The sequence below is a fragment of the Neomonachus schauinslandi genome, chromosome 2, assembly GCF_002201575.2.
Source record: "Neomonachus schauinslandi chromosome 2, ASM220157v2, whole genome shotgun sequence".
Taxonomy (NCBI): Eukaryota; Metazoa; Chordata; class Mammalia; order Carnivora; family Phocidae; genus Neomonachus; species Neomonachus schauinslandi.
In genome coordinates this window covers 90,886,357-90,909,606 of record NC_058404.1, presented here as the reverse complement: position 1 = coordinate 90,909,606, position 23,250 = coordinate 90,886,357, and the positions used below count along the sequence as shown (strand labels likewise).

At 36.3% G+C, this 23,250-nt stretch overlaps 1 pseudogene; it reads right to left on the bottom strand.

Moving 5' to 3' along the window:
• LOC110571262 overlaps positions 1 to 8,811 on the bottom strand; it is a 159,554-nt pseudogene extending 150,743 nt beyond the window's left edge.
• Positions 8,812 to 23,250: the final 14,439 nt, after the last annotated feature.

The following is a 23,250-nucleotide window of genomic DNA, read 5'->3' as shown; positions in this document are numbered from 1 at the left end:
CAAGCAAGTCAATTGCTCAATATCATGCAGCTACTGTGGAAAGTGGCATTTGAATATTTCTTATCCATCCGCATAATTCATGTACCTAATGTCTCCATAAAACTGCACAGGAGAGGCGACTGGCTGGCTCAGTCAGTAGAGCACGACTCTTGATCTCGGGGTTGTAAATTAGAGCCCCATTTTGAGGGTAGAGATTACTTAAAAATAAAAATCTTAAAAAAAAAAAACTGCATAGAAAGCTTATACTCTACTATGTGACCTCATCTCTCTGAGCAATTGAGTTGGGATGCATCTATATATCCATATATATATATTTATATATATACACACATACAGATGACCCTTGAACAACACAGGTTTGAACTGCATGGATCCACTTGATATGAAAAATTTTTACAAGACAGTACAGTAAATGTATTGTCTTTACTTTCATAACATTTTCTTTTCCCTAGCTTATTTTATTGTAAGAATACAGTAAATAATACATATACATGTGTGTTAATCAACTGTTTATCAGTAAGGCTTCTAGTCAACAGTAGGCTCTTAATGGTTAAGCTTTTGAGTCAAAATTTACATCTGAATTTTCTACTGTCTTCACCCCTACCCCTTGCACTGTTCAAGGGTTAATTGCATATGCAAACAAGTAGTTTCTAAGGTGAACTGTCACAAAGTATCTGCTGAACAAGAGTGGTCTTTACGGGGCAATGACTATCAGAAGTAATCAATTCCTTTCTTTGATGGATTTTGATTTTTTTAAATATCCAATTCAGATACCACAACAGGAAATTTGAATATATATATATTTGGCAGGTGGTTGAGGTAGTTTAAAATGGAGGTCCTTTATTTTCTCTCTAAATTAGGAAGCACAATAACTTGCAAAAAAATAAAGATAAAGTGGTTGGGTCAGATATTTGAAAGAGAAAATATTTTTAAAAAGCACAGAAACTGAGAGAGTAAACCAATGTAGAGAAATCTTGTGGAATTACTGAGCAGTTTAATGGTCTCTGTTAAATATAATGAGGATAACTGTACAGATGTGTTGTTGAGTGATCATCTTTAGTAATCCTTGGCGATTCAGACATGAGTGTGGACAAAATGAAAGTAGGCAATCCTCTAGAAATGAGGTTTTAGCCTTATAGGAAGGATGGACTAATAGATACAGGGATTTAACACATTGACTAAATAAATGAATTTATGGACAACTTAATATAAGCATAATTCAATAATATATTGTTATAGGATCTAAAAAATTAGAAACTGTTCTCCTCTGGAAATAAAATGTGCTTGATTTCTTCTTGTATGAAATGAATAAGGAATTAGAGAGCAATGGATGACAAAAATCTTGTGTCTTCAGCTTCCTTTGTTCCCTATTGAATGCATAGTTCTATAATACCGAGGTGTTAGCACTGACTCTAGTACTTTCCATAAAGATGGGATTCTCCAAGTTTCTGAATGTTTCTAGGCCCAGAATTGGCGTGAATGTATCAACCATGTGGTTACATGGCAGTTCTCCTCCCAAGCCTTTCAGCTAATTCTGTGCAAGCTGTTAGACCTGTGTAACCAGAAGTAGGTAGAGTGCTTACATCCATTTTATAGTTTCCCCCATTGTATAATATGTGGCTCCAGGTGATATCTTGTCATTTTTTTTTACTTCCTTAGAATGATAAGATATATTCTCCCTTGTGTTTATTTTATAGCAACTTGAAAAGTGGGGAAGTTGAGATACTGTGGTTTAAAGAACTAAGATATTTCCCATAGATTTTTTTTTCAACAAAGAAAGTCATATATGTTGGAGTTTAAAAACAATTGATAATAATCACAGTCAGTTAACTTCATTTGAATGAGAGGGGAAAATCATTATATGTTTATGTCAAATGATATTAAACCCATGTGAGAATTTGTTCAGGGGTGTTCTAAAACAGAATTGAAGAGAAAAAGTGTCTGATAAGCAGGAAAAACACCAAGAGGTTAATGGACTAGATGTTCCCAAGAAGTCAAAGACAGGTGATGCTCTGGTTTTTGAGAAAATAGTCTCTTGGGATCTGAAAGTGTCTGAAGTCAGAGCTGAAACATTTTAAATTGATTACAACTCAGAGGATATGAATGTGGGAGTTGATGGCAGATGTTGAAAAAGGAAAATTTATTGAGGTCAAAGAGCTGAGAGGCCAGGGTTTGAAAGGATCATCCACGTCTTGAACTTATCTAGACTTACAGCAGTTCTTAAGATGAAAAGTAACTAAGCCAACACCTTCATTTAGTAAATGAATACATGAATTAATGAATGAATAGCATTGTCACATTCTGAAACTTCAATTAGGCTGATATCTCTTGAATAAATCTATTTGTGTACTTACTGAGTAACAAATATCATCAATTATCTGAATGATTCTAAGAGCCTCCTAAATGGACTATGTTCAGATTTTTAGCTCTTTTCAACATATTCCCCATGCTGGCATCAGTTATTTTTATAATATGCTGTCTTACATGAAACAAAATGCCCTCCACATTCTAGTTCCAATTTAATTTTCCATTATTGTAGTCCTCCCTTCCTATCTCTCTATTAAACATCTATTACTTGCTCTTTATTCTCAGTGGACCACATAACATTTGATGGATTTTCCAGCATCTACTTCTTTGTCTTCACTGTATCCTTGGAACATCCCTCCACACCTATCCATCTATTCATTCAAAAATATATATTGGGGGGGGCGCCTGGCTGGCTCAGTCCATAGAGCATGTGACTCTTGATCTCAAGGTGGTGAGTTCAAGCCCCACCCATATTGAGCACAGAGATTTATATATATATATATATATATATATATATATATATATAAGCCTTATGGAAGGCCAAAGAAACCTCGAGGAAGAAAAAGGGCCTGAAAAGTCTCTGATGACCAGACTGGCAACAGATGAGCTCAGGAGATAGACTGAGTTAAGATAAGGCAGTTGGATTTATTAAAACTGAAATAGGAATTATGTGAGGTGATTTAACAAGTGACATGATCTGATTTTCTCTTTTGCTAACGTTCCCTAAAGAGTACAGAATGGATTGATAGATGCAGGAAATGTAAGGCCAGCAGTAACAGTGAAATGAGGACACGTTCACTGTGGAGAGAATAGGCACATGCTTTGAAGAGTTCCTCAATAGTGCTTGCTGTTGGTTGATATGTAGGGGGTTAAAAATAGGAAAGAATCATGATATGTAGGTTCTGACTTGAGCAGCCAAGTAACTAGTGGTGCCATTTAGTGAGAATGTAAGACTGATAGAGGGGAATCTGTTGGACCTATAATAAATCAAAGGCTTGGCTTTGGACCTGTTAAGTTTGAGATGTCTGTGAGATATCCAACAAGGTGTCTCATGTAAGAATTGGGCATGTATGTCTGAAGCTTAGAGGGAACACTCGCTTTGGATATGGATGTGGATATGGATGTAGATATAACTCAAGACACAGAAGAAGATATGTGTGTATGCCTATACACATATACATACACTTTCATATAAAAGTACTTACATATATGTAGGTATGTGTATATACACTCTATATCTGTATGAAAATATGTGCGTACATATCCATGTATGTATAATGTGTGTATGTATGTACTTCGTGATCACAATGTCACCATCCAGATGAGACTTATGTCCATAATAATGAATGATATTTCCTGATATATTTGTATATCCTTACGATATTTCCCTCTCTGTATTATTACTGCCCATCGTGACATTTTTATAGCACTAAAGTTTACCTCATATAGTTCATTGTATATATTTGTTATTTCGCATGGCAACACACTTCTTTGTGAAAGTTTGTTTTGTTATTTTTTTTTTTCATATCTTCTATATTGCTTAAATTGTGTGGGGGCTCCTGTGTCCGACTCTTGATTTCAGCTCAGGTCATGATCTCAGGGTCCTGGGATGGAGCCCCAAGTCATGCTTCCTGCTCAGCAGGAAATCTGCTTGTCTTCCTCTTCCTCTTCTTCTCTCCCTGCCCCCACTTTCTCAAATGAATAAATAAATATTTTTAAAAATGTGTGTGTGTTTTCTATACTATATATGATTGAATTAAGTTTCATGAAATTTTCATTTTTGAGCTCTTCTGTCCAATAGTGTATACCTTTCTTTATATTAATTTATCCAATGCAGCCATAAATGTGGGTAATCTGGACACACACTGTATTTTTTCTACTCAATAGTAAGATTTTTGGTGAAAGCCTAAAAAAGCATGTGTGATTTTTGTTGCGATAAAAATAACCACTGTTTCATTCACCGTTTTAGAGTTACAGATGAGGGAATAGGAAGTTTCACTACATTGTGCAAATCAAAAGATAGAATTATTGGCCTTGGTTATGCAGTCTAACCCACAGGGTGGGGTGAAATAAACACGCGTTGTTTTTGGAGTAGTTGGATTAACAATAAAAGAGAAGTTGTAAGTGATTTCTTGGAGTAATGTGACATGCTTTCACCTTCTACCTAAAAAAGTCTCTCTCCAGGACCAAGAAAAGTCTTATATTCTTTCTGCATTTTTGTCTACATTCAATCTCCTTGTGTCCACCCTCCTCCTTCATCATTTAACTTCTCCTATTTTAGAAATTCTCATACTTGTTTATTCCCTTGGAAGGCTGTTTTTAATATGAAGTGTGAGTCTATTTTCATATATTCAAGTTGCTTTCATCAGGTTTGTAATTATGTGACATGCAGAGTTTGATCATGCTTTTTTCAATCAATTAAATATTTATCTTTCACTAAATTACATAGAATGTCACTATCTTGGTAAATGTCCACGAGAAAAAAACTTTTAAAAAAGGAAGAAAAGAAAAGCAGAAGTTCACATCTTCAGGACCAAAAAGATATAACAAACTGTGAGCATGAAACTACTTATCAAAAAAAAAAAAACTAGAAATGTAATGACTTAAGATAGATGATAATTAATTGAAAATAACCCCTCCCATATTTTCAATAACAAACCCTAAAGTAAAAGTTTACATAAATATCTCTATACCCATGAAGCACTGGAATTATTTGAATTAGTCCAGCCATGTTCATGCATCCTACTTTCCTAATTAAGGCATAACATATTCCCTGAACTTTTCCATAAATGGAGTAATGAGCACCAAAAGCATGTGCATAAAAATAACAGCTGTGGGCTGCTTTCTTTTCTGGTTAATATCACCTGTGGATGCGTCACACACTGTGTATTTAAAAGGATCTAAAAAGAAAGTGGTTATTCAAACAGGAAGTGAAACCACTGTTACTAAGACATGAGCTTGCTTGTTCTATTGCTCAGCATTAAAAAAGAAAGAACGAAAGAACGAAAGAAAGTAAAGGAAAGAAAAGACAAGGTTAAAAAGGATGGCATGGAGAGGTAACATTGGTCAGTCTCCTGGAAAATAAAATTATTTGTAGTTGTTAAACTCTGATAAAATAAAGAGTTCAGTGACAGGAAAAGAGCCATTGTAGTCCCAGAACTCACAGGCTGAATTTTCTATATAGAGATACTTTGTAGCATTTCCTTTTTTAAAATTTTTGCATCTTCTAAAAATGATAGCAACAATGTATGGCTGTGTGTGTGTGTGTGTGTGTGTATGTGTCTGTCTGTGTGTGTGTGACATTTTTCTCTTCATAAAAATAGAGATAAAATATTATTCTATTCGGTTATTGGATGTGATAATAGATAAGATCCATGAAAAATCATAGTATTTCTGGGCGCCTGGGTGGCTCAGTTGGTTAAGCGACTGCCTTCACCTCAGGTCATGATCCCGGAGTCCCGGGATTGAGTCCCACATCAGGCTCCCTGCTCGGCGGGGAGTCTGCTTCTCCCTCTAACCCTACCCCCTCTTGCGCTCTCTCTCTCACTCTCTCTCTCTCTCTCAAATAAATAAATAAATAAAATCTTTTAAAAAAATCATAGTATTTCTAAAATTTAATTTTAGACCATTTTAAAAAAATGATTTGTGTTTGTAACAGCTACTCAAATAACAGGTTTTCAGTAAAGTTAAACTATAAGAAAAAAAATTTAATTACTGAAATGACCAGAAAGATATAATTGATCAAATGAATATAAAACCTGGTATTAACTTTCTTTTGGTTTTTCATTAAGGATTGTTTTTCCCTGCAAACTTGTCATGTTTCAAATTCAAAGATTATATCATACTGAATATTGCTGGAAATAATCATAATTTCAATTATCAAGAAAAATATATATGGTTCCCTATGGTGTTTCAGAATATTTGGGGAAATATTCTTTGTCCTTATATTTGCATCTATTTTGAATTACGCACTGTAAGTGAATTAGGAATCAAGATTTGATCTCTTATTTTATCTTAACTACTTTTATCAGATGCCATACTTCAAAACAGAATCTAAAAAGTGTCCTTCATGAGTCTGTCACCTCTCAGATGTCACCTTACTTAGTTTTGTTATTATACCCAGAGCAATGTCTCTCTTTCATTGGTAATTTGCATTTGGCACCCTCTCAGACATTGATTTTCACCTCTGTTCTCTATACAGCAGTAAGACTTGGAATGTCTAAGTTGTGTTTGATATTTCATTTGGGAGTTCTTATATTCTTTCATTGCCACAAAAATCTATTTTTAAGAGGACTAGGGTTAATTCGTCAGAGTCAGTCTAAGTTCTTTAGTGCTTTAAAAGCACCATGATAGTTAACTTGTTATGAAATAGGAGGGGGTCACCCAATCTTTATGATTAATAAAATATCATCGTCACATATCTCAGAAAGCTTCAAAATTATATTTACATGAAATTTGCAGAAAATTACAGAATGAAGGAATAAAGATTCAATTCTGAAAAGTTATTTTTCCTTTAAAGAACAGTATTCTTGGGGAGCCTGGGTGGCTCAGTCATTAAGTGTCTGCCTTTGGCTCAGGTCATGATCCCAGGGCCCTGGGGTGGAGCCCCACATCGAGGCCCTCATTGGGCTCCCTGCTCGGCAGGAAGCCTGCTTCTCCCTCTCCCACTCCCCCTGCTTGTGTTCCCTCTCTCGCTGTGTCTCTCTGTCAAATAAATAAATAAAATCTTAAAAAAAAAAAGTTTAATACTTTGAAAATGAGCATGAGACAATAAATATTAATCTATGTCTAATCTGTATATAACTACACATTATTAAAGGGCATCTAATAAGTTTTCATAAAGATTTCAGTGGTCACACAATGTATCACACAGGAGATTGAAAAGAGTTATAGCATTTATCTCCCTAACTTCTGCAAAGAGACAGATATGCTAATTTCTAAGGCAAAATCAAAGAACCACTATTTTATGAGTCAGACTTCAAAGCAATTCTTTTCATTTCTATTATAGATAATTTAATCGACTCATATTTAAGTGTACAAACATCCAATATTTATTTTAAATGTATATTCAAAAGGCTGGGACCTGATTTATAAGAAAGAATTTGGAAGCAAACATTGATGTCATGAAGGACTACTACCCTACTCTTAAAGACTGCCGCAGGTAAGACTAAATAAACTAGATAGAATTAGAGACAGAATGTTTTTGGAATAGATGTTTTGGAATGGTGTTTATATATGTACATCTCCAGTCACAATGCTACTGTACTCCCACCTCCTTGGTAGAAACATGTAAAAAAAAAGTATAAAACACAAACAAACTTAAAAAAAAAAAAAACAACCTGAATAAAATGACATACAGTTCTGATTTCCATTAGAGTCCCTAATGATGCTCATTACAACCCTAACTGCATTTTAATGCTGAAATGTAATGCCTCTATTCATCATCAGAATGGAACACGAATGCTGACAATTGACGAAATTTAATAATAGAAGAGTTCACAAAATTCAAAACTCCCTGTGTATATTTTCAACTTGAGAGCAAATGTGTGACGGATGTTGATCAGCTCTCAGAAAAGTGAAATGACACTTCTGAAAGAGGAAATAAAGATAAAGTGCTCTAAAAAGGTTAAGTGGCATCACTCATTTGGACGAATAGGCACAAGACAGAGTGAAAGACTTTTTGACAAAATTAAAAAGAATAAAAGGATTTTCTTATTAGATTATTTTTCACTTGGAGAAGGTTGTTGTAAACAAAGTTTTAATGGTCCTAAATTCTCAGTCAGTTCCTAATCTCTATTAGAAGCCAGCTCTGTTTCTAGTTCTGTGTCTGTGTGTGTATACATGTGTGTGCTTCTTTGATTTTTTTGAGAAAAATGAGCTCATTTGTTTTTATATAGGATCTTACATTTAGAGGTATAATTCAGACATGTGGACCAGTATCATTCTCAGGCCCAGAGAAATCAAAAGGTTAGGAAAGGTCAGCTATTCCGTGGGGATAATCCATTGTACTCTCTCTTCTAACAACTGAATTGTTTTGGAGATTCTATTACCAGGATGAAAGATAACACATTTTGATTCTGCTACTATTAAGAAGTGAAAACTTTCAAGTTTTGTTTCTACTTGATAAATGTTCACAATAGGGCGCCTGGGTGGCTCAGTCGTTAAGCATCTGCCTTCGGCTCAGGTCATGATCCCAGGATCCTGGGATCGAGCCCCGCATTGGGCTCCCTGCTCGGCAGGAAGCCTGCTTCTCCCTCTCCCTCTCCCACTCACCCTGCTTGTGTTCCTGCTCTCACTCTCGCTCTCTCTGTCAAATAAATAAATAAAATCTTAAAAAAAAAAATGTTCACAATAAACAATTCTGTAAATGTAGAAGCTATTAAGAGCAAAATAAACATCATTCACGATGTCATTTGCAGAGATAACCCTTGCTGAGATGCAGAGTACGTCTTACCATCTTACCTTCGTCTTCAGTTTGGGGCTGATTTCTGCATTCTGTTCCATAGTGGTTTTTCCTTAACATTACATCATGAGCATATTTTTTCCTGCTAATGCACTGATTTCGAAAAAGCCTCACCTATTATTTGATAAGAATATATTCTAGTGAATGTTACCCTAAGATAAACTTATCCGAGGATGAGACTGATCCTAGTGAAACTAACATTAACATTCAAACTGTAAAATAGTGTATCCCAAAATTTTCTTTGTCAAGTTGGGGTGACTGATATGTCACAGAGCCTAGAAACTGGCACAGACTGGGAGGTCTTTGGAAGCTTAAAAACAAAACAAAACAAAACAACCCTCTATTGAAAATATCTTGGCCTGGTCCTTTTTTGCAGGGTAATTTCATTACTACTTTATTTTTTTTTTCTGTGTTAATTTGACTGTATAAGGTTTTTTGTGGAATAATTTTGAGAAACTCTTTTTCCCTATGGAATCATTCATTTCATCTAGGTTTTCAAAACTATTTGGATAGGCCTGCAAAGTAGCCTCTTGTGATTTTTTTTTTTTAATTTTCTCTAAATGGTCATTTTAAATTTGCCATTTCTTTACTCTCTGTCTCTCTGTTTCTATATCTCTGTCTGTTTCTCTTTATTTTTTGATCAAATTAAATAGTAATTTGGTTTAAAAAATAAGATTTTAATATATAGATTTATTCTTTTTAGTTTCTCTAACTTATTTCTGCTTTTTTTTTTCATCATTTTCTTTCTTATTTTTCTTCCAATTTACCTTGCTGTTCTATTTTGAGTTTTTTAAGTTGAGAATTTAATTCACTCATTTTCATCCTTTATTTTTTCATCCTTTTATTTTTAATAGCAAACATACATGCAGCTATAAATTATCCTCTGCTCATTGTTTTAAATCCCATAAATTCTCTTGTTTTCATTATGCTGATATTTCAGCTGTATTTTTCCTTTCATCCAAGAATATTTTAATAGAATCCACTTTTACTTTTTTTTAAAGATTTTATTTATTTGAGAGAGACAAAGAGAGCACAAGCAGGGGGAGGGATAGAGGGAGAGGAAGAAGCAGACCCCCAGCTGAGCAGGGAGCCGGAAGTGGGACTCCATCCCAGGACCCTGAGATCAGACCTGAGCCAAGGCAGATGCTGAAAACAGACTAAGGCACCCAGGTGCCCCTAATCCATTTTTACTTTTGACTGGGCTCTTTCCCACTGTTATTATTTCATGGTTTATCTGTATTTTGTAATCCTTCCAGTGACATATTAAGGTTATCAAAGACCAGGACCCTTCGTATCTAATAATTTATAAGACCACCATGAGTGACAGAGGAAATTCAAATAGCTTTTGCTCATGAAATCATTTTGAATGATTCTAGTATTCAAATGTTTGCCTTGCTTTCAGAGGGGGTTGCATTTTGCATTTTTATTAGCAGTGTTTTGTAATATAAGCTAACAATTTGGGTCTAATCTCTTTTTTTGTTTCTATCACTCTTCTATAAAAAAGATTTATTAACTCCTAATACCTTAACACCCACAAGCAGTTTTCAGACTATATTTATATTTATATATTTTATTTATATTTTATGATATATGTTTATATATTTATAATATGCATTTGTATTTTTTTAAATTTTGTTTTATTATGTTATGCTAATCACCATATATTGCATCATTAGTTTTTGATGTAGTGTTCCATGATTCATTGTTTGCGTGTAACACCCAGGACTCCATTCAATATGTGCCCTCCTTAATACCCATCACCAGGCTAAACCATACCCCAACCCCTCCCTTCTAAAACCCTCAGTTTGTTCCTCAGAGTCCCAGAGTCTCTCATGGTTCATCTCCCCTCCAATTCCCCCCTTCATTCTTCCCCTCCTACTACCTTCTTCTTTTTTTTTTTTCCATATAATGTATTATTTGCTTCAGAGGTACAGATCTGTGATTCAACAGTCTTGCACACTTCACAGCACTCACCATAGCACATACTCTCCCCAGTGTCTATCACCCAGCCACCCCAACCTTCCCACCCCCCACCAGTCCAGCAACACTCAGTTTGTTTCCTGAGATTAAGAATTCCTCATATCAGTGAGGTCGTATGATACATGTCTTTCTCTGATTAACTTATTTCACTCAGCATAATACCCTCCAGTTCCATCCACATCGTTGCAAATGGCAAGATTTTATTCTTTTTGATGGCTGCATAATATTCCATTGTCTATCTATCTATCTATCTATCTATCTATCTATCTATCTATCTATCTCACATCTTCTTTATCCATTCATCTGTCGATGGACATCTTGGCTCTTTCCACAGGCTGGCTATTGTGGACATTGCTGCTATAAACATCGGGGTGCACATACCCCTTGGGATCCCTACATTTGTAGCGTTGGGATAGATACCCAGTAGTGCAATTGCTGGATCGTATGGTAGCTCTATTTTCAACTTTTTAATGAACCTCAATACTGTTTTCCAGAGTGGCTGCCTCAACTTGCATTACCACCAACAGTGTAGGAGGGTTCCCCTTTCTCCACATCCCCGCCAACATCTGTCGTTTCCTGACTTGTTAATTTTAGCCATTCTGACAGGTGTGGGGTAATAGCTCATTGAGGTTTTGATTTGGATTTCCCTGATGCCGAGCGATGTTGAGTACATTTTCATGTGTCTGTTGGCCGTTTGGATGTCTTCTTTGGAAAAATGTCTGTTCAAGTCTTCTGCCCATTTCTTGATTGGATCATTTGTTCTTTGGGTATTGAGTTTAAGAAGTTCTTTATAGATTTTGGATACTAGCCCTTTATCTGATATGTCATTTGCAAATATCTTCTCCCATTCTGTCGGTTGTCTTTTGGTTTTGTTGGCTGTTTCCTTTGCTGTGCAAAAGCTTTTTATCTTGATGAGGTCCCAATAGTTCATTTTTGCCTTTGCTTCCCTTTCCTTTGGCGATGTGTCTAGGAAGAAGTTGTTGCAGCTGAGGTCGAAGAGGTTGCTGCCTGTGTTGTCCTTTAGGATTTTGATGGACTCCTGTCTCACATTGAGGTCTTTCAACCATTTGGAGTCTATTTTTGTGTGTGGTGTAAGGAAATGGTCCAGTTTCATTCTTCTTCATGTGGCTGTCCAATTCTCCAACACCATTTGTTGAAGAGACTGTCTTTTTTCCATTGGACATTCTTTCCTGCTTTGTCGAAGATTAGTTGACCATAGAGTTGAGGGTCCATTTCTGGGCTCTCTATTCTGTTCCATTGATCTATGTGTCTGTTTTCGTGCCAGTACCATACTGTCTTGATGATGACAGCTTTGTAATAGAGCTTGAAGTCTGGAATTGTGATGCCACCAGCTTTGCTTTTCTTTTTCAACATCCCTCTGCCTATTTGGGGTCTTTTCTGGTTCGAAATAAATTTTGGGATTATTTCTTTGAAAAAAGTGAATGATATTTTGATAGGGGTTGCATTAAATGTGTAGATTGCTCTAGGTAGCATTGACATCTTCACAATATTTATTCTTCCAGTTTATGAACATGGAATGTTTTTCCATTTCTTTGTGTCTTCCTCAACTTCTTTCATGAGTATTTTATAGTTTTCTGAGTACAGATTCTTTGCCTCTTTGGTTAGATTTATTCCTAGGTATCTTATGGATTTCAGTGCAATTATAAATGGGATTGACTCCTTAATTTCTCTTTCTTCTGTCTTCTTGTAGGTGTATAGGAATGCCACTGATTTCTGTGCATTGATTTTATATTCTGCCACTTTACTGAATTCCTGTATGCGTTCTAGCAGTTTTGGGGTGGAGTCTTTTGGGTTTTCCACTTAAAGTATCATATCATCTGTAAAGAGTGAGAGTTTGACTTCTTCTTTGCCAATTCGGATGCATTTTATTTCTTTTTGTTGTCTGATTGCTGTGGCTAGGACTTCTAGTACTATGTTGAATAGCAGTGGTGATGGTGGACATCCCTGCCATGTTCCTGACCTTAGGGGGAAAGCCCTCAATTTTTCCCCATTGAGAATGATATTCACTGTGCGTTTTTCATAGATGGTTTTTATGATATTGAGGTATGTACCTGCTATCCCTATACTCTGAAGAGTTTTGATCAAGAAAGAATGCTATACTTTGTTAAATGCTTTTTCTGCACCTATTGAGAGGATCATATCGTTCTCGTTATTTCTTTTATTAATGTATTGTATCACATTGATTGATTTGCAGATGTTGAACAAACCTTGCAGGTCAGGGATAAATACCACTTTGTCGTGGTGAATAATCCTTTTAATGTACTGTTGGATCCTATTGGCTAGTATTTTGGTGAGAATTTTTGCATCCATGTTCATCAGGAATATTGGTCTATAATTCTCCTTTTTGATGGGGTCTTTGTCTGATTTGGGGATCAAGGTAATGCTGGCCTCATAAAATGAGTTTGGAAGTTTTCCTTCCATTTCTATTTTTTGGAACAATTTCAGAAGAATAGATATTAATTCTTCTTTAAATGTTTGGTAGAATTCCCCTGGGAAGCCATTTGGCCCTGGGCTCTTGTTTGTTGGGAGATTTTTGATCACTGCTTCAATTTCCTTAGTGGTTATAGGTCTGTTCATGTTTTCTACTTCTTCCTGGTTCAGTTTTGGTAGTTTATAGATCTCTAGAAATGCATCCATCTCTTCCAGATTATCTAATTTGCTGACATATAGTTGCTCATATGTTCTTATAATTGTATTTCTTTGGTGTTGGTGGTGATCTCTCTTCTTTCATTCATGATTTTATTTATTTGTGTCATTTCTCTTTTCTTTTTGATAAGTCTGGCCAGGGGTTTATCAATCTTGTTAATTCTTTCAAAGAACCAGCTCCTAGTTTCACTGATCTGTTCTACTGTTCTTTTGGTTTCTATTTCTTTGATTTCTGCTCTGATCTTTATTATATCTCTTCTCTTGCTGGGTTTAAGCTTTTCTGCTGTTCTTTCTCAGGCTCCTTTAGGTGTAGTGTTAGTTTTTGTATCTGAGACCTTTCTTGTTTCTTGAGAAAGACTTGTATTGCTATATACTTTCCTCTTAGGACTGCCTTTGCTGCATTCCACAGATTTTGAACAGCTATGTTTTCATTTTCATTTGTTTCCATGAAATTTTTTTTAATTCTTCTTTAATTTTCTGGTTGACCCATTCATTCTTTAGTAGGATGTTTTTAGCTCCATGTATTTGAGTTATTTCTGACTTTCCTCTTGTGATTGAGTTCTAGTTTCAAAGCACTGTGGTCCAAAAATATGCAGGGAATGATCCCAATCTTTTGGTACTGGTTGAGACCTGATTTGCGACCTAGGATGAGATCTATTCTGGAGAATGTTCCATGGGTACTTGAGAAGAATGTGTATTCTGTTGCTTTGGGATGGAATGTTCTGAATATATCTGTGAAATCCATTTGGTCCAGTGTGTCATTTAAAGTCTTTATTTCCTTGCTGATTTTTGCTTAGATGATCTGTCCATTTCAGTGAAGGGGGTGTTAAAGTCCCCTACTAGTATTGTATTGTTTTTGATGCATTTCTTTGCTTTTGTTATTAATTAGCGTATATAATTGGCTACTCCCATGTTAGGGGCATAGATATTTAAAATTGTTAGATCTTGTTGGATAGACCCTTTAAGTATGATGTAGTGTCTTTCCTCTACTCTTATTATAGTCTTTGGTTTAAAATCTAATTTGTCTGATATGAGGATTGCCACCCCCGCTTTCTTTTTTTTTTCTTAAAGATTTTATTTATTTATTTGACAGAGAAAGACACAGCGAGAGAGGGAACACAAGCAGGGGGAGTGGGAGAGGGAGAAGCAGACTCCCTGCCAAGCAGGGAGCCCGATGCGGCACTCGATCCAGGGACTCCAGGATCATGACCTGAGCCGAAGGCAGTCGCTTAACCAACTGAGCCACCCAGGCGCCCCCCCCCCCCGCTTTCTTTTGGTATCCATTAGCATGGTAAATTGTTTTCGACCCCCTCACTTTCAATTCGGAGTTGTCTTTGGGTCTACAATGAGCGTCTTGCAGACAGCATATCAATGGGTCTTGTTTTTAAATCCAATCTGTTAGCCTGTGTCTTTTAATTGGGGGCATTTAACCCATTTACATTCAGGGTAACAATTGAAACATAGGAATTTAGTGCCATTGTATTGCCTGTAAGGTGACTGTTACTGTATATTGTCTCTTTTCCTTTCTGGTCTATGTTGCTTTTAGGCTCTCTCTTTGCTTAGAAGACCCCTTTCAATATTTCTTGTAGGACTTGTTTTGTGTTTGCAGATTCCTTTAGTTTTTGTTTGTCCTGGAAGCTTTTTACCCCTCCTACTATTTTCAATGACAGCCTAGCTGGATATAGTATTCTTGGCTGCATATTTTTCTCATTTAGTGCTCTGAATAGATCATACCAGTCCTTTCTGGCCTGCCAGGTCTCTGTGGATATGTCTGCTGCCAATGTAATGTTTCTACTATTGTAGGTTACAGACCTCTTGTCCCAATCTGCTTTCAGGATTTTCTCTTTGTCTCTGAGACTCTTAAGTTTTCCTATTAGATGTTGGGGTGTTGACCTATTTTTATTGATTTTGAGAAGAGTTCTCTGTGCCTCTTGGATTTTGATGTCTGTTTCCTTCCCCAAATTAGGCAAGTTCTCTGCTATAATTGCTCCAATATACCCTCTGCCCCTCTCTCTCTTTCTTCATCTTCTGGGATCCCAATTATTTTAATATTGTTTCATCTTATGGTATCACTTATCTCTCGAATTCTGCCCTCGTGATCCAGTAGCTGTCTACCTCTCTTTTTCACAGCTTCTTTATTCTCCATCATTTAGTCTTTTACATCACTAATTCTCTCTTCTGCTTCATTTTTCCTAACATAGCCTCCATTTTTTATTGCACCTCATTAATAGCCTCTTTGATTTCAACTTGGTTAGATTTTAGTTCTTTTATTTCTCCAGAAAGGGTTTCTCTAGTATCTTCCATGCCTTTTTTCCAGCCCAACTAGTATCTTTATAATCATCATTCTGAACTCTAGTTCTGACATCTTCCTAATGTCCTTATTGTTGGTACCACCTCTTGTTCTCTTTTTTGAGGTGATATTCTCCATCTTGTCTTTTTGTCCAGAGGAGAACAGATGAATGAGAGAACAAAATGCTAACAGGGTACCAATGTCCCCAGAAAAATATACACTAAAAAAATCAGAAGAGACCTGAAACCAGGGGAAAAGAAAGGGAAAGAAAGAAAAGAGACAAAAAAAAAAAAAAAGAAAAGAAAAAAGAATATGATCAAATATGATCAGGCTGGTGCCTAGATCAGTGCCGCACACTAGATTTAGGACATATTTTGGTCTGTTAGAGGAAAGTGACTCCCAAAATTTTAAAAGAAAGAAAAACTTATATATGTACAAAAATAAGGGTAAATACGATGAAGGGATGGAATATGACTGTAAAGATGAAAATTAAAGAAGATTTTATAAAAGGAATTGATATAAGAAGTTGGTTGAAAAAAGAAAGAAGAGAAAAAAAAAGGGAGAGAATGCGATCAGGCAGGAGACTGGAACAAAGATTCGTTCCAGTATAGACCCTAGAGATTTAGGGTATATTTTCATCTGTTAGAAACAACTGTATCCCAAAATTTTAAAGAGAGAACAACTTATATATATACCAAAAATAAGGTTTACTACTATGTAGGGATAGAATATGACTCTAAAAATGAAAAATAAAAAAGATTTTTAAAAAAGGGATTGATCAGATGTCAGCTGAAAAAGGGAAAAATAAATATTAAAAAAATAGAAAAAGAAAATTAAAAAAATTAACTTTGAAAGACTAAAGAATCATGGTAAAAAAGCCATGGATTCTATGTGCAGTATTCCCCTAGCGCTGGAGTTCTGCTGTTCTCATTGATCGGTAAACTTGTTCTTGGCTGGATCTTCTTGATGATCTTCTGGGGGAGGGGCCTGTTGCCGTGGTTCTCAGATGTATTTGCCAGGGGTGGAATTGCCCTGCCTCTGCCAGGGGCCAGGCTAAGTAATCTGCTTGGGTTTGCTCTCAGGAGCTTTTGTTGCCTGCAAGCTTTCTGTACAGCTTTGGAGGACGAGAGTGAAAATGGCGGCCTCCCAATCTCTGCCCCAGAGGAGATGAGAACTTGGGGCCCTACTCCTCAGTGAGCCCCCAGAGAAAAGCAGTGAATTACTCCTCTCTCCCTGGTCTCTGGCTGCACTCCCTGATCACCTGGCCTGTGACTGAGTGTTTCTATCTCTGGCTCACAACCCCGTGTGGAGTCTCCAAACCCAGCAGATCCCTGTGGTGAGCTCCCATGCTGATCCTCCTGGAGGAGGAAGAGGAGTCTCCTCAGATCTGCCACTTGTTGGGTCCCTGCTGGAAGATCAGTGACCCGACTGTTCCGCGGATCATGGTTTATGGCAACCCTGAGCTGAGAGCCTACTCCTCAGCTCCATCTCTGTAGCCAGATTTCCCGCTCTGATACCTGGGAGCTCTGCCACACTCAGGCAGCCCCAGTCTTTCTGTGACCCCGAGCGTCCTAAGACCACACTGTCCCAGTGAGGTTTCCACCCCCTGCTTAGCCACTGGAGCAACGTCTGGCAGTTGAGCAGACTTCTAGAAGTTCCAGTTTTGTGCTCCACTCTCTATCACTTACCAGTAGTGGCTGAGAGAGGCTCCCTCCCTCCACCGTCTATCTTCTGGAATATCACCTCAGATTCACTTCTTCGCACGTCCTACCTTCCAGAAAGTAGTCGCTTTTCTGTTCAGAGAGTTGTTGCTATTCTTGTCTTTGATCTCCTGTTGAGTTTGTAGGTGTTCAGAATGGTTTGCTCCCTATCTAGCTGAATTCCTGGGACCAGATGAAATTTAAGTCTCCTATTCCTCCACCATCTTGCTCCTCCTACTACATTTGTATTTTTTTAAATTTTTGCAACCTGGCCCATGGATTCCAGCTGCTTTCCTTTCATCTTTCAATTTGTCACTGTGCATATTATGTCTTGGAATTCCATCCCTAAAAAATAGCTTCTGTTTCACTCCAGACACTAGTGCACATGTTATTTTGATTTTAATGATTTTACTGGTAATAAATTTTGGGAAACATAGTTATACAATAACAAATTTGATGCATTATGAAGCTTGAAGAAATGTTATAAATATCTTCCTTTTTTTTAACTAATTTTTTTTCTTTTTTTCAAACATTTTATTTATTTGAAAGAGAGAGAGAAAGCGCATGCATGCACATGCACGTGGGGGCTGGGGAGTGGTGGTGGAGGGGGGTGGTAGAGGCAGAGGGAGAGGGAGAAGCAAACTCCTTGCTAATCAGGGTGCCAGTCATCACCTCACCATTGAGGGAGTTCCATCCCAGGACCCCAAGATCATGACCTGTGGAAAAGGCAGACACTTAACCACTGACCCACCCAGGTGCCTCAGTATCATATTTTCTTTTTCTATATCTGTACTAGTTAAATTTTTCCATGTTCTTATTAAAGCCATCCTAAACTCATGAACAGACCCAACACTTGTACCTCCCCCACCCCATGCAGTGAAGGGGGATTCAGTTCTATAACACAGATAGACTCAGACTTACAGGGTGTAAAACAAGCTCTGATATCAAAACTCTGTTTGTTGAATATTTTGTTTGGTTTTACCTTTACCTGTAAAGATACTATGGCTGTAAACATCCATTTTATACCTTTTTTTTTTTTTTGAGCAATAAATTCACTTGCACTGCAAAGTAATATAATATAGTAACTGGAGGTACAAAGCACTTTAGTTGAAGTGATGGTTTTAAATTAGTTTAAAAAGCATTGATTAAATTTTACTCAGCTATAGGGCGCCTGGGTGGCTCAGTTGGTTAAGCGGCTGCCTTCGGCTCAGGTCATGATCCTGGAGTCCCTGGATCGAGTCCCGCATCGGGCTCCCTGCTCAGCAGGGAGTCTGCTTCTCCCTCTGACCCTCCCCCCTCTCATGTGCTCTCTCTCATTCTCTCTCTCTCAAATAAATAAATAAAATCTTAAAAAAAAAAAAAAAAAAAAAAAATTTTACTCAGCTATAGAAACACATCATTATAGTTTTCTTAGCCTAAGGAATATATATGTCAACCTTATGCTTAAAATAACAAATTTTTTTACCATTTGCCAAATTACTAAAAGACATGTTTTTATCACTGAAAAATACACAGCATTTAACAAATAAATTGCTATTAATAAAATGATATTAAAGGCAGTATTTTTCTTAAAAAAAAATGTTACCTGTAAATTAAAGTGGCATATCCTGAAGTAATATCCAAGAAGACAATCTAATGAGATTTCCTAATCTCATTAGGAAAATATGAAATATACATTTCTTAATGAGAAAATAGAACACTAATTTACTTCTGTAGATTCCTTTATTTCCTGGATACAAAAAATTGTGAACCTTTAAAAAACAAACAAAAACTGCTAGGTAAAACAGGGGAATTATATATGAAAAATGAAGTTAGCATTTTGCATTAGAATCACCAGCCATTATTTAAGAAAAGTCCATTAAAATTCACAACCTCTTAACGTTTGTTATTTCAAGGTAACACTTTTTTTTTTTCCAGAACAGATTGTTCTACCAATTTTATCCATATTCTTGGTAAACTTATTTCAATAAACATGTTTTTACTTCTTTATCTTCTTTGCCTAATTACCTTCAGATTTTAAGAGAGATCTGTAATATAGAGATTGATAATATACTCCAGATGTCTTCCATCTGACGATATTGTTCTCAATGTATAAGAGACTTAACAGTTCTCTGTTACGCTGCGAAAAGCCATTTCATAAAGTGAAGTACTCATTCTACTATCATACAGTGGCCATAGATTGGAAGAAACTTTGAAATATTCATAATAATATGTTATCTGCATGTTTATCTTTATACCTATTTATTTCCATGATCTTGTAAAATTCTTCTGGCACAAAATAACATGAAAATAAAACAATGATGTTCAGATAATAGATAGAAGATGAAATAGATTATTAACTTGTTAAATTAATTAAACAAGGAGGCTTTGATGTCATGGTATTCTATATAAGCAAACTAAAACCTAAGCCTATGAAAACTTCAAGGTTAGAAAACTAAAACCTAAGGAGAACTAATCACAAACAGCTAACAAGGCTTTAAGCTGTAGGCCAATCAACCATTTTCTTACTTTGCTTCCACCCTTTTGCTATAAAAGTCTCTATCTCAGAGCTCCTGCTGGTGGAACATTCCTAACAATTTCTGTTTTGTCACTGTTAGATTAGAATCAATTTTTGTTAGAAGTCTTAAAATTTGTAATATACTTCAGATTCTCTTTAATAACTCCAATGCATATATTCTCTATACCTACTGATAGTGGTCTCATATTGCATCCTTGGCCCACAATAACTTTGATATCCAAATCACCAACTTCTAAGCCAGTTCTTCATCATCTTTGTAGATTCTCACTTTCCATGAGTCACCCATTCAAAGTTAATTTTATCTTATTTGCCTTACCTTCTTATATAACATTTTCAGCAAATCATCATCATCATTGTGCCTATCTCTGTGTTATATGTAGAGTTGAAAAAAGGCTACGCTTAGTCCAGAAGAGGTTGGAAAAGTGTTATAGCAATAAATAAGCCGGCTGTATTTGGGAAGCAGCAAATCAGTGATTTTCAAGATTTTTTTTTTTTGAAGTAATCTCTACACCCAACCTGGGAATCGAACTCACAACCCCAAGATCAAGAGTCACATGTTCTGCAGACTGAGCCAGCCAGGCACCCCAAATCTTTGGATTTCAAAGTTGAGATAATATTCTTCCATTTCTAAAATCCCTCTAAAGCTAACAGCATTCAAATCCTTACAAAATCCTAGGCCACAAAAGCATTATATGTTTGGCTCATTGTCTACCGCCTCCTTTTTTTTTTTTTTTTTAAGATTTTATTTTTTTTTCTGAGAGAAAGAGAGCACGCATGCAAGCTGGGGGGGGGGGGGAGGGGCAGAAGGAGGGGGTGAGCAGGCTCCCTGCTGAGCAGGGAGCCTGATGTAAGGCTCAATCCCAGAACCCTGAGATCATGGCCTGAGCCAAGGCAGACACTTAACCAACTGAGCTACCCAGGTGTCCCAACCGCCTCCCATTTTTATCTCTCCTGCAACTTCACTGACTCTTCTTAAAAACCTAAGCATACTCCCATCTCAAGATTTTTACATTTACTCTTTCCTCTAGGGGACATTTTCTTCCCCCAGATATACCCTTGGCTAGCTCCCAAGCTTCAATGAAGATTCTGCTAAAATGTCACTCCCTCCCCAAAGAGACTTCTGCCAGATCACCCTAAGACAACATTCCTAGCCACTCCTTATTATTTTACTCTACTTATTTTTCTTTAATGTATTCATCATTAATTGACATTATTTTACAATAGTTATTATTAGCCCCATGAAGCTAGGGATTTGGACAGTACTGTTTATTATTGTAGCCCCAGGGCCTAAAGCTTTTCTTTACAGAATAGGGTGCAGGCAGCTAAAGACAATTGAGACCCTGTGGGTTCAAGAGAAACTTCTGCCCCTCCCTTAACTACATAGAAGAATCCCAATTGGGGGTCTTTCCCAGAATAAGGGTTATTGGCAGAGATAAATTTTATCTGGGTCATCCATCTATATGGCAGAGCAAACATCTAATTACCAAACATCTATTCTTCTTATCACCCTGTGAAGTTCATTCCTTTCCTCTGAAGTCCCAGAACCCCACTGCCTTCTCCTTACTTTAGAAAGACGTGTATACTTCATTTTGTCTGACTGTCTTTGGAATTCCCATGTCTGTGTGGACTTGCCAAATGTACACTATGAAATTTTTTTTTTCTGTTCTTCTGTCTCATGGCAATTTGATTCTCAGTCTGGCTAGAAGGACCTATGAAGGGGATAAGAATTCGTGCTCCCCAACAGTACTCAATACACTTTTTGAATAAATAAATGAGTTATTCAAATTTTATTGATTTTATTACCTTCTCAGTATCAAATACAATAAAATAATTTGAAAAAAATAAGTATCTTCAGAGTAAGGTAGAAGATCGAAGTGGATTGAAGGGTAAACATAGAAGTGAGGTTCTCACAGTAATGTATGGAAGGACAATTGAGGTTTTATTTGGAAGTAGAAAAAATCAAATTTATTTTGTAAAGCTTTTACTTTGATTGATAACCACTTCTGCCTTAAGATCAACATAAGCTTAAATTTCAAACTTTCAATTAAATAAAGATAAGCAGATTCAAGGGTCAAACTACAGTGGGCAAATCATTCCCAAAAATACATGGTAGCCTACACATTACTTCCACACAATTATCACCTCATTTTCAAATAATAAGCCTCATTCTTGGTATCACACATTTCCAATTACTCGTTATTAAATCAGAGAATAAAAAGAGAATATACACCATCTTCCAAAGTAATATCTCTATCAACTCTACGAAGATACTTGCAATGTTTCCCTGAGGTCGTTAAGGCACTTTTTGGTAAACATCTCATATGCTTCCTTATATCTCTGAGTAAGGACCCTAATTAGCCTCTAGGAAAACAGGTTTTTAGAAACTAAGGAAATAAATGCCAAGCCATAAGAAAAGATATGAAATATATTTTTGCCAAATTGAGCTTACATTTTAATAACACATTTTACATCACATTTGGTATCCAGCAACTTTTAGTGAGGCTCTATATTCTTATGCAGATTATGTAAAAATGCTACTTGCATAACATTCTGGAAAGGAGATTTAGAAAGTGTTATCTTCTAAAGATCATTTAAATATAAGACTATGGAGCAATTATCCGTGGATGCTTAAAACATCAGATGGCGGAAAAATCACCTCATCCTGTTCAATGGGAGCAATCTGGAGGCAAGTAGTATGTATTGTAATTGTTTTATTATTTTTAGTTGAGAAGAAAATGCTTACCAGAATCTGATTACCTGCCCAAACCTACAGAAGCAGTTTTCAAGGAAAAAAAAAAAATACCCCTTGGCAATTGTTGCCTATTAGTCAAGGAAGTGCTCATATTCAGTTTGTGTATGATGTTTGAAGACACTTTAAAATTAAAACCTTGAAGATTCTTGACATACTTTTTAAGATTAAAAGATGATATGAAAGAAGACTCATAAGAAACTCATGTTGCATGCACTAAACAGCTGAACATCAGACTTGAGAAAGAAAAGGAAAAAAAAGGATTTTATTCTCAAGCTGCTATATTTTTCAAATAACTTACAAATACAAAATGGAAAACATTTTTGCAATATTTTACACTTTTCAGACCAATCAAATACATCGGAATAGAATAAGAAGAATAAAAGAAAGAATCGACTTTCTAAAAATGTCCCCCTTTAGATTATATACTCATAATTCAGGTTGGGATTCTGCTTCTTGTCTCAGCTCCTCTAAATGAATCTGGAACAAATGTAAAAATGCATACTCAGGGGTTGGAAAAGGTCACTGCAACATTTATTCATTCAGCAAATACTTGGATGCCCATCAAGTGCCTGG